Below are 16,512 nucleotides of genomic sequence, written 5' to 3' on the forward strand. Positions count from 1 at the left end.
GTAAGAGGCCATATTGGACCTGATGTTGGGGTAAGATCCAGGCCAGGTGGCAGATGTTGCAGTGGGGGATTTCTCTGGGAACAGTGACCACAATTCTGTAAGTTCAAAAATATTGGTAGACAAAGATGAGAGTTGCCCTCAGGGAAGAGTCCTAAACTTGGCCAATGCCAATTATATCAAAACTCGGCAGGGGCTTTGAAATGTGGATTGGGAGTTAATATTTGAAGGGAAGTCCACATTTGACATGTGGGAGGCTTTCAAAGATAAGTTGAAGATAGTGCAGGACAGGCATGTCCCTTTGAAAACAAGGGATAAGAAACGCAAAATTCGTGAACCTTGGATGACAGGAGTAATTGTGCGACTAGCCAAGAGGAAAAAGGAAGTGTACATAAAGTACAGGCAACTAAGAATGGAATGGGCCTTGGTGGAATATCAGGAGAGTAGAACCAATCTTAAATGAGGAATGAAATGGGCTAAAAGGGGTCATGAAATAACTTTAAGTGAACAGAATTAATGAAAATCCTTAGGTATTTTATTCATATATTAGAAACAAAAGGGTAACGATAGAAAGTGTTGGTTCTCCAAAGGATAAGGAAGGAAGGTTGTATGTTGAACCTGAGAAAAGGGGTGAGACTCTTAATGATTACTGTGCATCAGTGTTCACTGAGGAGAGGGACATGTTGAACGTTGAGGTTGGAGATAGAAGCTTGTTTCCTCTAGATCACATTGACATTAGGAAGGAAGTTGCATTGGGTAGGCTAAATGATGTTAAGGTGGATAAAGCACCAGAAGAAGCGGGGTCTATCCCAGGTTATTGAGGGAGGCGATAGATTATCAGGGGCCCTGACAGATATCTTGGTCGCACCGTTAAACACAGGTGAGGTGCTGGTGGACTGGACATGTTGATTCCGCTTGCACAAGAAGGGTAGTAGGGATATTCCAGAGCTTGACGTCAGTGCTGGGAAAGTGCTGGAGAATGTACTGAGGGATGAAATCCATTTACCTTTGGAAAAGAACAGGATTATCAGTGATAGACAATGTGGTTTTGTGTGGGGGAGATTGTGCCTTGCCAATTTAGTAGGGTTGTTGAGGAAGTGACCAAATAGATAGATGAAGGAAAGGCTGGCACGGTAGATTCATTTAAGGTGCGTCTGAACAGATACATGAGGAGGATACAGATTCTTAGGAATTGAGTGATAGGTTTAGATAGTGAATTTGGATCTGCACACGCTTGGACGGCGGAAGGGACTGTTCCTGGGATGTTAATTTACTTTGTTCATTGTTCTTCCTTGTGTAGTAATGGACATTAAAGTAGATATTTCAGAATATGCCGCAGAGATCATTTCTGCAGTGTAAGAAAACAAAACCTAAGGAAAGCAATCACAATCCCTGTTTCAAAATAAAATACTGGAACCAAACTGAGAATAAATCTATATTGTTGCACACTGATAGTGGGTAGACCTGAAGATTTGACAGATATAGGAAAGTGGAAGAATATAAGTTTAATAAGGAAACAAGTATCAGACTAAAAGTTAGAGTTAGCTAGTTAGATTAAATAGACAGAGACATTACTGACAGGTTTTAAAATATAATTAACAATATGGAGGTTGGTGTTGTGGACAGTGAGTCAGTGAAACTAGCAACAAAAAGGAAATGGTCAATTCATTGTATAGGTACATTGCGACAGCCCTCTACATCAAAAATAGGTGGAAAATCAGGAAAACCAAAGAAGGTTGAGATAGAATTGAAATTACAATCGCCACTGAAGCGTTCCTGATAAAATAGTTATAGCCTGGATAAGGGTTCAAATTCATGCTCGGAATATTCACAGAAAACTGACTCACAAAATGTTTCATGCATTAGTTTTTAGTTTCCAAAATCAGGGAATGTTCTATGAGATTGCAAAATTGTGAATTGAAATCCTTCATTAAAAGGGGCAGATACAGAAAGCAGAAGTTATTTGACAGTTAAGTCAGCTTCTGGCATAAGGAGTAAGATAGAAACTATTATCAGGAACGGTCAAGTTAATCAGATGGAATCAATATGACTTTGTAATGGCAACATCATGCCTGCAGTTCATTGCAGATTTCTGACGACTTTGAGCGTGTGCAGTTGATAAAGGAACAGCAGTTCATGTAATGTATTTAGATACAGGAGTCATTGAAACATAAAAAAATATGGACCAAGAGTAGGCTATACACATCACCGAGCTTGTCCTGTGATTCAATACAATCAGGGCTAATAAAAGTCCAGTGAACTTTCACAGCACTCCCTCCATGGTGATGATAGCTTTCCAGACATAAGGAAAACTTAATTGCACTCCGTTCACCAATTGTAGTCTAGCCAAACTCCTATGCAACTAAAGCAACACTTCATTGCTCCAGGGTTCAAATTAACCTGTAGTAAGGGCTAACATTCTATTCATCTTCAAATGTGTATTGAATAAAGGGTCACATCAAACATTTTTCTGGTGGATAATTAAACAACTCATTGGAGGAGTAGGCTCCACAGATATTTCAATCGTCCCTGATGGAGAGCACAACATATCAGTGTAAAAGTTAAGGCTGAAGCATTCACAGCAATCTATTGTCAGAAATGCCAATTGTACGATCCATCTCAGCTTCGTCCAATTATCAGCTATATTACAGATACATGTTTTAAGCCAATTTGCTTCTCTCCACGTGATAACAAGACATTCTGGGAAGCTCTGCTTACTCAAACGTTATGTAACCGACAAAAGTACTGATGGTTTTAGCGAGGCAAGCACTTCCAGCATAGCTGCAACGATGGCAAAAATCCGACAACGTGTGAAATAGTTGAAAAGTGTGTTGCTCAAAAGCGCAACAGGCCAGGCAGCATCCGAGGAGCAGGAGAATCGACGTTTCGGGCATAAGTCCTTCTTCAGTAATCAGGACTCCTGAAAAGGGCTTAAGCCTGATTCATCGATTCTCCTGCTCCTCGGATGCTGCCTGTCCTGCTGCACTTTTCCAGCACCACACTTTTCAACTCTGGTCTCCAGCATCTGCAGTCCTCACTTTCTCCCAGTGTGGGAAATAGGCCAGCCACTTCCTGAGCACAGAAAGCAGAACAATCCAATCTGACCAATTTCTGCTCCCATGCTCGGTCATGAGTTGGGTGTGTGAAAATGCCATCAACAGAGCAATCAAGCAGCACTGGCTCAGCAACAACCCGCTCAGTGACATGAAATGTGGGTTACGCAATCTCCACTAAGCTCCGTGGGCGGCACGGTGGCACGGTGGTTAGCACTGCTGCCTCACAGCGCCTGAGACCCGGGTCAAATTCCCGACTCAGGCGACTGACTGTGTGGAGTTTGCACGTTCTCCCCGTGTCTACATGGGTTTCCTCCGGGTGCTCCGGTTTCCTCCCACAATCCAAAGATGTGCGGGTCAGGTGAATTGGCCATGCTAAATTGCCCATAGTGTTAGGTAAGGGGTAAATGTAGGGGTATGGGTGGGTTGCGCTTCGGCGGGTCGGTGTGGACTTGTTGGGCCGAAGGGCCTGTTTCCACACTGTAAGTAATCTAATCCTGACCGAATTCCACACTTGATTTATGCATAGACAAAGAACTGATTCCCTGAAGCGCGGGCAGAGAGACAGCACTTGACTTAAACGTCGCATTCACCCGAGATTAATATTACAGGGCCCGACGAGAACTGGAATCAGTGAGTATCAGATGACAAACTCTCTGTTGCCTGGAGTCGTACCTCGTACATTGAAAGATGGATCTGATTGTTGGAGGTCAATCCTCTCAGCTCCAGGACACCTCCATTCGAGTTCCTGAAGGAAGTATCCTTGGCCGAAGCATCTTCAGCTGTGTCATCAATCATCCTCATTTCATCGTAAGACCAGAATTGAAATCTGTGCCGATGATAGCACTTTTTATGACATCTCGTACATGGAAGCAATACATATTCAAATGTAACAATATCAGGACATTATCCGGAATTGGACTGACGAGTGACATTGACACCACTTCCAGTCAATAAGAGATAATCTAGCAAAAACGCCTTGACATTCAATGGTGTTACCCTCATTGAAAAAACCCCGCCCCACTATCAGCATGCTGGGTATTATCGTTAACTAGAAACTGAACTGGACATTCCATATAAGCACAACGGTTCGAATAGCAGGCCAGGGGCTCGGAATACTGTGACAACCAATTCACCCTCCTGACCCCTAAAGCTAATTGGCTCTCTAAAAAGCAGAAGTTAGGAGTGTAATGGCACACTTCCCCACTTGACTGGATGGGTGCAGCTTCAGCTACACTCAAGAAGCTTGACGTCATCCAGGGCAAAGCATCCCACTTCAGTAGTCGCACTCTTACAAGCACACGTTGCCTCCAAATTTGATACTCAGTACCTGCAGTGAGAAAGCTCTCACAAACAGAAATGCAATAAATCTGACACTTTATATTACGACCAAGAACTCAACACGTGTAAATTATGGGGAAGCATGGAAATCTGAAAAGAAAACAGAACAGAAATGTGGGAATCATGGACCAGGTGAATCAGGTTCTGCAGCCAGAGCATCGAATATAGATGTTAGATTGATTGTTGGATGCAAAGTCTCCTGTTATATTGCCAGTATTCCACTCCAATATCTATTCGTGATATAAAGTGTCAGATTTATTGCATTTCTGTTTGTGAGAGCTTTCTCACTGCATTTCCAACATTAGGATCAGAGTGGTAATATCACTGGAACAGTATTCCAAACTCCAGTTGGAGGTTGAGTGGACAGGAGGTGGAATACACCATTTGCCAAGGGGAAATTTGAATGTAAAGTAATCAGGAAAAGAAATGGTGACAATGTAACAATAGTCAATGGAACAATACCAAAACAGCTGGTTTACTAATTACCATTAGAAAATCCGTCTACTGCATTTACCTCATCAGCCAACATCGTAGATGGCAATGCTGTCTCACAGCGCCAGGGCCCTGGGTTCGATTTCCACCCTGTCTGCTTGGGGTTTGCACATTCTCACTGTGTCTGCTTGGGTTTCCTCCCACAATCCAAAGCTGTGCAGGCCAGATGAATTGGCCACGCTAAATTCCCCACAGTGTTCTGTGCCCTAGTCAGCAGTAAGAAAGGGTAGAGTGATGGGTTTCTCTTCGGAGGGGCGGTCTGGACTTGTTGGGCCAAAGGGCCTGCTTCCACATTGTAGAGAATCTAATCATCAGAATCCACACCCACTGTCAGGTAACTGATGATTTCTGAAGTGACATTAGCAAGTGACACAGTGGGTAATTAGGGAGAGGGTCCCATTGATGACTGAACCTGCAACATCTACGTTTCATGATAGATTAAAAGAAAATATAAGCGCGACTAAACCTCACAACAACAATATCGACTAAATGAAATTGTTGTGGCAGTTCTTGATCTCACTTCAACTATTTTATATGGATATTCTAAAATGCACGTTGAGCTATGTTGCATTGTTGGAAATTTTACCGTCTAAAGGGACGACAATACAAATCAATGTTCAAAGTGGATCCAATTGGACAGAAATGTTTCATTGCATGAACTTCCAGAATTCAAATATTCAGCTAAATTAAAATGTTGAATTATGTTTATCTTCCAGATATAAATAATATCTGTTGCAATTCATAGTCATGAAATTTGCATTCACTTCTGCAAACTGTCAACGTTCTTCAAATAAACTTGGTTTGATTTGAAACTTATCATTTGAAACTTCGTTCATCTGGCTTTACTGTCATCAACTCTGCTTTGAAACCAGTGAAGTGTTTATGTAAATAAACACAGAAATAGGACTCTCAGAATAGATGACAGAACAACAAAGCCCCAGGTTATATTTCCCCACAAGCACAGTACACAAATAATGGCAAATATGCAAATAAAACAACGGATTTTTAAATCTTATTATTCATTTGTGGGACCTGGGCATCTCTTGGCTGGCTCGCATTGATCCCTATTTGCCCTCGAGAAGGTGATGGTCAGCTGCCTTCTTCAATCGCTGTTGTGGATTGACCCATTATGCCAGTGAGGAGGGAATTTCCATACTAATTGTAGTTCGTCCCTTAAAATATAAAAGTTGTCTGATTCTGAAATCACAGTGATATCAATTTCCATGCTTAGTCCAAAAAAACTTCAATTTTGAGATTGATTGGCACAGCTAACCTTTCTTTCTCTGTCTCTCTTTCGCTTTTCCACTCCAGCCTTCCCCCATTTTTTATATCTGATGCCGTGTTTTGCATTTCCACAATCAGACAATGTTTTCATAAATAACATAAAGTCAACGCCTCACCAACATATTGGCTCATAGTGTCATAGCGAAGTCCAGCGTGGAAACAGACCCTTTGGTCAGACATGTCCATGCAGAACAAATATCCCAACCCAATCTTATCCCACCTGCCAGCACCCGGCCCATATCCCTCCAAACCCTTCCTATTCATAAATCTCATTAGATGTCTTTTAAATGTTGCAATTGTACCAGCTTCCACACTTCCTGTGGCAACTCATTCCATACACGTACCACACATTAAGTGAAAAAATTGCCCCTTAGATTCCTTTTGCATCTTTCCCCTCTCACCCTAAACCTACGCCATCTAGTTCTGGACTCACCCATCCAGGGAAAAGACTTTTCCTATTTATCCTATCCATGCCCCGCATGATTTTATAAACTTCGATGAGGTCACCCCTCAGCCTCTGAAGCTCCAGGGAGAATAACCATAACCTATTCAATCTCTCCCTATAGCTCAAATCCTCCAAACCTGGCAACATCCTTATAAATCCTTTTTGAACCTTTTTTTAAGTTTCACAATATCCTTCCAAAAGGAAGGAGACCAGAATTGCATTAAATATTCCAACAGTGACCCTAATCAATGTCCTGTACAGCTGCAACTTGACCTTCCAACTCCTCTACTCAATACCCTAACCAATAAAGGAAAGTATACCAATCGCCTTCTTCACAATCCTGTCGACTTGCGACTCTACTTTCAAGGCGCTATGAAACTACACTCAAAGGTCTCTTTGCTCAGCAGCGCTATCTAAGACCTTACCATTAAGTGTATAAGATCTGCTAAGATTTGCTTTCCCACAATGCAGCACCTCACATATATCTGAATTAAAATCCAACTGTCACTCCTCAGCCCACTGTCCCATCTGATCAAGATCCCATGGAAACCTGAGATAAGCTTCTTCATTGTCCATTACATATCCAATAATGGTGTCATTTGCAAACTTACTAACTATACCTCTTATGCTCGCATCCAAATCACTTATATCAATGATTAAAATTACTGGACCCAGCACCGATCCTTGTGGCACTCCACTGGTCACAGGCCTCCAGTCTGAAAAACATCCCTCCACCACCATCATCTGTCTTCTACCTTTGAGCCAGTTCTGTATCCACATGGTTAGTTCTGCCTCTATTCTGTGAGATCTCACCTTGCTAACCAATCTCCCTTGGGGAACCTTGTTGAACGACTTACTGAATTCCATATAGATCACATCCACTGCTCTCGTCTCCAAAATCCTCTTGGTAACTTCTTCAAAAAACTCAATCAAGTTTGTGAGACATGATTTCCCACGCTTAAAGCCATGTTGAAGATCCCGAGTCAGTCCTTACCTTTCCAAGTGCATGTACGTCCTGTAACTCATAATTCCCTCCAAAGTCCTTCCCACCACCAACGTCACGCTCACTGTTCTATAGTTCCCTGACTTGTCCTTACCATTTCATAAACAGTGGATCCACGTCAGACAACCTCCAATCTTCCAGCACCTCACCTGTGACTATTAATTACACAAATTCCTCAGCAAGAGGACCAGCAATCACTTCACTAGGGTCCCACAGAGTTCGAACCTACACATGATCAGGTCCTGGGGATTTATCCACATTTATGTGTTTCAAGCTCAATTATAAAGAACGAGAAGCAGGCATTTTGGCGAATGGAGTTTTTTCTTCTATTCAATGACGTTGTGATTGAGCTGATAATCCTCACCTCTGCTATTCAGCCTTTTCCCAATCAGCACTGATTCTATTACCGATTCAAACTCTGCCAGTTACCCTTGAAAGTATGTGATGGCCCAACCTCGGTGCCCTGTGGTAAAGAATTCTACAGATTCACTTCATTTTGGGAGAAGAATTTCTCTTCTGCCTCAAACCTGTGACCTCTAAGCCAGAGATTACACTCCCTGGTTCTGGACTCTTCCAAAAGTGGAAACAACATTTCTGCTTTTAACGCGCCATGTTTCCTGAAATTTCAGAATGTCACCACTGAATAATCTATGTTGCAATTGGTACAAGCTCAAACTACTCAATCTCTATTCTCAATACAGTCCCTCCATCCTCAAGATCAGTCTGCTGAACCTCATGTGGATTGTCTCGGATTCCAGAGTATCTTTCCTTTAATACGAGTCGCACAATAGTTGACAGTATTCAGCTGTGATATGACGAGAGCTTATTTTCAGTTTTAACAAAACTTACAGTCATACAGTTATACTGCACAGAGGTAGATCCTTCGTTCCAACTCATCTGTGGTGAACTGAAATCCCAATTTGACCGAGTATCATATGGCAAACAGGTGACCCATATTTCTCTAAATGTTTCCTTCTCCTACAACATTCAGCTGTCTTTTAAATTTTAAAGTTATGCTCGCCTCCACCACTTCATATAGCAGATTTTTCTGTGTATATACCACCATCTATGTGAAAACGTTACCCTTCGGGACCTTTTCCAACGTTTCTCCTCTCGCCATAATCCTCTGTCTTATAGTTTTGGACTCCCCAACACTCTGAAAAAGACCTTGGCTATTCATCATAACAATGCCCCTCATGATTTTCGGATCTTGTTCAGGCCAACCTTCAGCCCCCTTTCCTCGTGCTGCAGGGAAAAGAAACGCCCCAGCCTATTCAGGGTCACCTTATAGATTAAATGCTGAGAGTTTGTTTCTGGAAATGCACTGCGAGTCAGGCAGCATCCGAGGAGCAGGAAATTCGATGTTTCGGGCAAAAGCCCATCATCAGGAATGGAGGCAGGGAGCCTCCAGGTGGCTAAATGGTGCTCAGTCCATGGAATGATCATCCATGGTCTTGTTGAACAGCGGAGCAGGTTCGTAGGGTCAGATGGCTTAATCCTTCTCACATTTCTTACATTGTGGTATTGTTATGTTTTTACAGACCTCCGATCCAAAAGGCAACACTCCATGACCACTAAATAAAAATCAAAGGAACTGCAGATGTCATGTATCTGAAACAAAAAACGGAAACTGTGGAAAAACTCAGAGGCTCTGGCAGTATCTGTGGAGAGAAAGCTCAACTCTCCATGGTTTCCTGGTTTTCCTTTAGAGCCTTCTTAAGTAACGCCACCACATTAGCCCATCTCTGCTCTTCCAGCACCTCAGCCATGATTATCAATGATACAAACACCTCAGCAAGGGGCTCCGGAATCTCCTCCTTAGCTTCCCACTAAGTTCTGGGAATCACCTGATCAGATCTCAGGGATTTCAGGGATTTATCTCTGTTTTTTGGCTTCGAGACATACAGCGCCTCCTCTACTCTGAGATGAACTCTTTTTAAGGCATCACTATGTATTTCCCAATTTCCTTAGTTTCCATGCACCTATTAATGCAAAATATTTGTTCAGTGTCTCATCCATCTCTTGTGGTCTCACACATAGGCAGCTATGGTGGTCTTTAAGCGGCTGTATTCTCTCCTTGATTATTTTCTACCCTTTCTGTATCAATGGAATCGTTTGGGATTTTCTTTAACATTATTTGTCAAAGTTACGTCATGCCCATTTTTTACCTTCACGATTTCCGACTGCCCTTTTTTCCTTTTCCGGATTCACTCGATCCCACCTGTCTACATCTGATATATCTCTCCTATTTCTTGACCAGTGTCTCAATTTCTCCTGTCATACTGTTTCCCTGCACCGCCGAAGTTTACCCTTCACACAAACAGGAACATACCATCACTGAACTCTCATGATCTCATGCTTAAATGCTTCCCATTTCCCAACCGTACCTTCTCCTGCGCATAGCCCGCCATCCCTAAATCAACCAGATTTTCAAAGTTCCTGTGAGATGCCATCAAACCTGGCCTCACTCCAATTTGGAACATTCATTTTTTTAATCAATTCTACTATTTTTCATAACGGCTTTCAGACTAATAGAATTATGATTACTTGCTCCGAAGTCTGCCCCCCAGAACATCTCAGTCACTTGCCCTGCTCAGTTTCGGAACAGAAGTTCAAGTATTGCACAACCTCTAGTCAGTGCTTCCATATATTGAATATGAAATCTTCCTTGTATAAACCTAACCAATTACTCCCCATCCAAGACCTTAACACTATGACAGTCCCAAAAATTGGAAAGTCAAAAATCACTGACCATAATCCGATTGTTCTTACATATAGCTGAGATCTCCTTACATATCCACTTGCGAAAGTCCAGTTGACTATTGGGAGGACTATATTACACTTCCAGTAAGGTGATCACCCCATTTCTCAAAATTAGTTTCCATCTATGTAACGTCACTGGGCAGTCTCCCAGAATTTCCTCGCAGCATCCAGCCAAAATGTGCTTCTGAAGCAGTACCACTCCTCCTCCTCTCTTGTTTTCCCCCTCACCCTGTCTATCCTTTATATAGCATCTACACTCCTGAAGATTAAGCGGCCAGTCCTGTTCATCCCTGAGCCACATTTCTGTAATAGTTACGATACCCCCATCCCAAATTCCCAGCCATGCCCTATGTTCACCTGCCCCGTCTGTCAGGCCTCTTGCACTCAAGTAAATGCTGCTTTGCAGTCTTACCTCATTTATGCCAAATTGTTGCCTGTCTTGACTCTTCGAATGGTTCATCGTGTCTATTTTACCATCCTCAACCTTTTCCTTTTTCTCACTGTTGCGTTGAGTCTCACCATCACCCTTACCAGCTTGAAGCCTTCAGGGTATCACGAGAAAGTTTTCCTGCAAGAGTGTTGGTCCCTTTCCAATTCAAGTGAAACCTGTCCCTCTTAAAGATGTCATTTCTGTTGATGAAGAGATCTCAATGATCGGGAAATGTGAATCCTAGCCCCTGCAACAGCTCCTCAGCCACGCATTTATCTGCTGTTTTTTTTATTATTATTCCAACTCTCAATATTCCATTAGATTTTAAACAAAGCCCAGCATTATGTTTGCCTACGTTGCAGTTAAAATTAAAAGCTAGCATTTCGTCATTCTGTGATGAGGATTACAAAATCTGTTCTGTATATTTCAGAATTCAATCTCTATGTAAATAATATTCAGTTGCTCTACCTTTCCTGCTAAAATTCCTAACTTCATTTTTATGTCATTTCTGATTTATTTCACCCCATTATATTAATATGCAAAGTTTCTTGTTCCCTCTCTTTTCCAATCTATCACCCTCTGCAGACTGTTTTGCTTCATACCCACCACTAACCTCCTCTACAATTTTCGTGTCATTTGCGAACTTGTCTGCAGTACATTCACTTCCCTCATCTAAGTCGTTAAAATACTTTGTAAATATTTGTGTCCCCTGAAACGGATTTATGTGGTATTCAACAAGTAGAGATTGACATCCTGTAAAGTTAAATGTGGAATCAAACACTCTTACACTTGTGATTTCCACAATCTTCTCCCCGTGGCAACACAATACCTCTGAAACCACAGGCTGTTATCTTGTTAAATAATCTTACGTGTGGTACCTTATTAAATGTCTTCAGAAAACAAAAAAAAATCACAATTTCCTCCTTATACTTAAAGAATTCTAACACATTTATCAAGCGATATATTCCCTTTGGTAAATCCATTCTCAGTCCTCTTGATCATGTCATGTATTCCTAAATGCTCTGGTGTGATGTGCTTTATTATAGACGACGCAATTTCTCCAATAAAGGATGTTAATTATCCAATAATGGCCTCAGTCAGACTTTTTTGTGTCCTTACTTTTTTTGAGTGAAGATGTTACCTTGTCACTTTGCCAATCTCGTCATACTTTCCTGAAACCTAATGATTATTGGAAAGTTACAACTAGTGCATCCAACACATTTTTTTTCTTACTTATTTTTCTATCTTGGATTGCACCTCATTAGTTCCAATGCTTTTTGCGGTAAATACTCCTGTAAATTTCTCTGATGTTTTCTTTTTAGTGAAAGTCATTGTATTGCATTGCTCGCCGTTCCTTTTGCCATTCATTATTTCTTAATTATAGATTTTTTTTGCCTGCTTCTTTCAAGGCAGATGCTGACTATTTATTCATATTTTCTGTCATTTCGTGGTTCCCAGTCAGGAATTCCCAGCTTCATTCAATATGGGCCTATATTCACGTTGGTTTTTCTCTTCAGTTCTTTCTATTTAAGAATGCTCTTGCCGTCCACTTTAATATCAGCTGTAGTTTCACTTTCGATGTTTACCTTCTCCCTCCTTATTAATCTTTACATGGAACATAGAACATTACAGCGCAGTACAGGCCCTTCGGCCCTCCATGTTGCGCCGCCCTGTCATACTAATCTGAAGCCCATCCCACCTACACTATTCCATGCACGTCCATTTGCCTGTTCAATTTGCAGGCTTATTGATATTTCTATAAACATTCCGAATGTCCTGCTCACCGAAAATATTTCCCACTTTTTATGTTTTCCTTTTAATTCAATTTGTTGCTATTTGCAACTCTTCTACATAAACATAATGCACTCGTCCCCTTCCTAGATTTCTTCCTTCTCACTTGAATTATATCATTGCTGTGAGCGTTGAACTGTTTCTCTGAATGGATTGCCATTGTTCTTCACATTGTTCCCGTTTCCTGGTCCATTCCAGCAAACCCTGCCCTCATCCGTTTACAATTACACTCATATAAGCTGAGCACATTTGTTGCGGATGTAAGATTCTCCCTCTCCAAATGAATGCTCAAACCTCTCTGTTCCGAGGCAATCTTTCAGTCTGTCCCCATGCATAAAATCTGACTCATTGCACATTACCAGGTTCAGTACACCAAGATTCCAGGTTGAACCGCGATATACTGTTTCAGGGATCTATATGAATTCTTCTTTGTGACTACCTTTGTTGATAGAGTCATAGAAATGTACAGCACAGAAACAGACACTTCAGTCCAACTCGTCCATGCCGATCAAATACCCCAACCTAATCTCGTCCCACCTGCCAGTACCCATCCCCCTCCAAACTCTTCCTATTCATATGCCTATCCAGGTGTCCTTTAAATGTTGCAATTGTACCAGCCTCCACCACATCCTCTGGCACCTCATTCCATACACGTACCACCCTCTGCATGAAAACAGTTGCCCCCTTAGGTCTCCTTTATAACTTTCCCCTCTCACCATAAACTTATGTCTTCTAGTTCTGGACTCCCCCACTCCGGAGAAAAAACTTTGTTTATTTATCCTATCCATACCCCTCATGATTTTAGAAACCTCGATAAGGTCACCCCTCAGCCTCCGATGTTCCAAGGGAAACAGCCCCAGCCTATTCAACCTCTCAAATCCTCCAACCCTGGCAGCATCCTTATGAAACTTTCCTTACCCCTTCCAAGTTTCACATCATCATTCCGATAGAAAGGAGACCAGAGTTGCACGCAATATTCCAAACGTGGCCTAACCAATGTCCTGTACTGCCGTAACATGACCCGCCCAATTCCTGTACTCAAAACTCTGACCAATAAAGGAAAGCATATCAAGCGCCTTCTTCGCTCTCCTGTCTACCTGCGACTCCAGCTTCAAGGAGCTATGAACCTGCACTCCAAGGTCTCCTTGTTCAGCAACACTCCCTAGGACCTTACCATTAAGTGTAAAAGTCTTTCTGTCTGTCTGTCAATTGATGTGAAGATTAATTTGCCAGTGATTAATCCAATGCCTTTCTTTACATGCTTCATCATCTTCTGATCTCTGGCGTGCTTTCTTAATAATGTCATGATTCTAAAATTTATTCCAGCAACGTTGTCTTTCCCATGGTATTTCTGACCTTCACCTGCATGGATTGTATATCGACTAATGATAAAGCCTATGGCTCAGTAATACTTAAGCATGCCTGCTTTACGTCATGTCTTTCAAAAACATTTAATACCACTTTGTGCAATGGTTGTGACGTGGCTAAGAAAACCAGCAATTAATCTCAATTGTACCAGCAGTGTGTCACAACAGACCTGAATGTGTTGATCGGAGAAGCGACTATCAGTCCGCACTTCCATCTGCTGGAGAAGCACTGACATTACACTGATGGTAAAAATGTCAACAATACGTGTCTGATATCAATCTATTGAGAAAGCAATTGCACGCTTATTCTAGCTCATCACCTTTAGCTGGCAGCTGTAGCATTATGCAACAACTCATTGAAAGTGGATAAGACTAATTAGCATCAAATCAAGGTCAACTTTTGAGAGAAATGTCTCCATTCCTTGTCGTGAAGGTTTGTTCATCTCTCTTAACGATACCAACTCTGACAATTTGGCGTCTTTATGGGCCGAGTGAAAAAAAACAAGGGTAAAAAAAACATAAGTGGGTGTCACATGCACACCTCCAAACTGCGATGTTGAGAATGGCAGTAAACAGGAAATCTGAGATGCATGTGATGAGGGAATTTTGGTGATCATGCATGATGTTAACTGCACATCGACTGGACTAACCAATTTAGTTACAATGGTGGAGAGGATGAATTTCTGGATTGTATGTGGGATGGTTTCCTTGACCAATACGTGCAGAAACCAACTAGAAAGCAGGCCATCTTACACTGGATGCTGTGTAATGAGAAGTTAATCATTGCTAATCTAACTGTAGCAGATCCCTTGGGTACAAGCAACCATGACACGCTAGAACATTTTAGTCGAAATGGAGAGTGAGACCGTTGATACGGAGACTCGGGTGTTGAATCTTTAATTTTTCATTTAAAGGGTAGGCGATTTACGGGGTATCTTATAGAAATATAAACGACCATGAAAGGCATGAACTCAGCAGGTTCCAGGCGTTGGGTAATCCATAAGACTATAAGACCATAAGACATAGGAGTGGAAGTAAGGCCATTCAGCCCATTGAGTCCACTCGACCATTCAATCATGGCTGATGGGCATTTCAACTCCACTTACCAGCATTCTCCCCGTAGCCCTTAGTTCCTTGTGACATCAAGAATTGATCAATCTCTGCCTTGAAGACATTTAGCGTCCCGGCTTCCACTGCGCTGAGGCAATTGAATTCAAACAAATGCAGAACGATGCTCTTCCCTCAGCTCCACCGACAGAGGAACTCGGGAAAGCAGCGGCGTGACATGGTTCTATAGTTATAGCTGAGTGATTGCACTTATAAACAGGCAATCCCGTTTCTTATTGCGGTGTCGAATCCTGCTGCCGGTGGCTGAAGGCAGAGCAAGAGGGAGTTTGTTTCGCATCTCTGTGTTTGGGATTCCAATCCCGGCGGGAAAACACTTCTTCCAGGTCAGAAGTGGCGTCAATCTCCAATGCACTCCCTGAACAGCTCGGATTCACCCGTGCACCCTGATGAAGGGCTTGTGCCCGAAACGTCGAATTTCCTATTCCTTGGATGCTGCCTGGCCTGCTGTGCTTTAACCAGCAACACATTTTCAGCTGTGATCCCCAGCATCTGCAGACCTCATTTTTCACCCGTGCATTGCCAGCTTTGTGTGAATTGGTGTGTTTCCAGATTCCTGACTAGAGTTTTCTCGCTGAATTTGGTCAAGGCATTGACTGGAATAGACCATGATTCAATGTATGAAAGTACATTTCACTGGGGTGGAACCTAAACCCGCAAAGTGACTGTGAATAAAACAATGGAAACTCTCAGCACAGGAACAAGAGACACTGAAGCAGACACATGAGGACAAATATCTTTTCTCTGTCAGTGAAAGGCGCTGCTTCACAAAGGGGAGACTTCGAGGTGAAGCAGTGACGGTGATAATTTCTGCTGATTATTCACCCGATGAAGGCCGTTTCTGACCGAAGTCCGTGTTTACATTACATACTGACAACCTGTCAGCGCCCCTCCCGCGATTGGGGCCAGTAGCGTAATGGATAACGCGTCTGACTTCGGATCAGAAGATTGTAGATTCGAGTCCTACCTGGCTCGGGGCCGTGGCGCTCATTGTTGAGCATGCTTCTTGTTGCATTGCCATTTCTGAGTTGTTTGGAGATGCTGGGATTGGATTCGTGCGTTTGTGAATTTGAAAGTTGCATTTCAGCCCGTTGCAGCTCATTCTCAGACCGGTGTATGTCAGCTTCTGAGGAGCTGTGTGGTTCTGATCAGTGCTCTGTCGAATTTGAAATAGGGCCGAGAAAATGATCCGATTTATCTGTCAGAATGTTTATCAAAATCTCTCATTAGCTTGCAGCGTTACAAATTCAAAAGGACTCCATCGGCTCTAATGCTGTTTCTATTACCCTCAGCTCCTGAAAGATTGTGCTCGAATGACTTTTTTTTTTGTCGTTTCGTTTGTGTCAGTTCACAGCCATGTCGAAAGGAGAATTGGTCCTTTCAGTGTTTACATCAACATGTGTCTCCATTTGTATCTCTTT

General features: G+C 42.3%; 1 non-coding gene across 1 annotated transcript; it reads left to right on the forward strand.

Moving 5' to 3' along the window:
- Positions 1-15,993: 15,993 nt before the first annotated feature.
- Positions 15,994-16,066, forward strand: trnar-ucg (transfer RNA arginine (anticodon UCG)). Its single transcript has one exon. It is a non-coding gene; the product is annotated as a tRNA-Arg (tRNA).
- The last annotated feature ends 446 nt before the right edge of the window (positions 16,067-16,512 follow it).

Source organism: Hemiscyllium ocellatum (genome assembly GCF_020745735.1).
Source record: "Hemiscyllium ocellatum isolate sHemOce1 chromosome Y unlocalized genomic scaffold, sHemOce1.pat.X.cur. SUPER_Y_unloc_2, whole genome shotgun sequence".
Taxonomy (NCBI): Eukaryota; Metazoa; Chordata; class Chondrichthyes; order Orectolobiformes; family Hemiscylliidae; genus Hemiscyllium; species Hemiscyllium ocellatum.